Genomic DNA, 1,052 nt, shown 5'->3' on the forward strand with positions numbered 1-1,052 from the left:
TAACTATTAAACATTGATAATGAAGGTTAAATAAATGTATAATTTTTTGTTAAATAATGGTTTATTTAGAATTTATTAAATCATATTTAAACGGTAAAGTAATGTTTGATAAAGCTTAATTCAACAACATTGATTATATATTTATAATATAATATATTAAATCAATTTAGAGTTTTTCACCATTTAATGTTAATGTAAGGTTATTTTAATGTTAAAACGATAACTTCTCAATCAGAATTCAATGTTTATTTAATGATTAACATTATTATTACGATATTACATAAATGTTTATTTAAAGTTTCTATGCTATGAGGGTAAGATATAATAACAATTATACATGGGTTTCAATATGATCTAGTTCTAAAGCAGGATTTGTTGCGGACCACATTTTTTTGTCTTTGATTTTATCATTTCTTTCAATTTTCACATTAAATGTTTTAGTTTTTTCCGCAAAATGATTTTGTATGTCTTCTAAAGGAACACCTTCTGTTTCTGGCATCATGATGTACAACATTAGGCATCCAATTAGACTTACTATGGCGTATAACAGAAATGTTCCCGATAAATTAATAGAATCAACTACCATGAAATATGACTTATTTGCAATAAAAGAAAATATGTATGAACTAGAACTACTGGCACCACTAGCTTGCCCACGGATATTCAGCGGATATACCTTAAAAAATTTAATCAGTTAATTAAGTCTTATCATTGTAATTTATTTTATTACATCCTTAATATTTAAAATATAACTTAAGATAATCGAGTTTAATTACCTCTCCGATTAACATCCATGGTAGAAGTCTAATAGAAATATGTGACATAAAAGTAGCTATATTCAAAAATACTAACGGTACCCAAGTAACGTTAAGAATTATTTCTGCGTTGTATTGTTTTATGAATATGTATGCTGACACAACAAAAAAACACAAAGATGATCCCAGCGTCGAAACTATTGCTAAAGGACGTTTACCAGTCCAATGAATTAATAGTAGGCCTAGAATGCCTCCCAACAATTGTAAAATTCCAAGAACTAACGTTGATGTGTAACC

At 27.1% G+C, this 1,052-nt stretch overlaps 1 pseudogene; it reads right to left on the bottom strand.

Moving 5' to 3' along the window:
- Nucleotides 1–239: 239 nt before the first annotated feature.
- The window catches only part of LOC112593859, a 3,275-nt pseudogene continuing 2,462 nt past the window's right edge, over nt 240–1,052 (bottom strand).

Source organism: Melanaphis sacchari, unplaced genomic scaffold, assembly GCF_002803265.2.
Source record: "Melanaphis sacchari strain LSU unplaced genomic scaffold, SCAv2.0 Contig2106_pilon_pilon, whole genome shotgun sequence".
Lineage (NCBI taxonomy): Eukaryota > Metazoa > Arthropoda > Insecta > Hemiptera > Aphididae > Melanaphis > Melanaphis sacchari.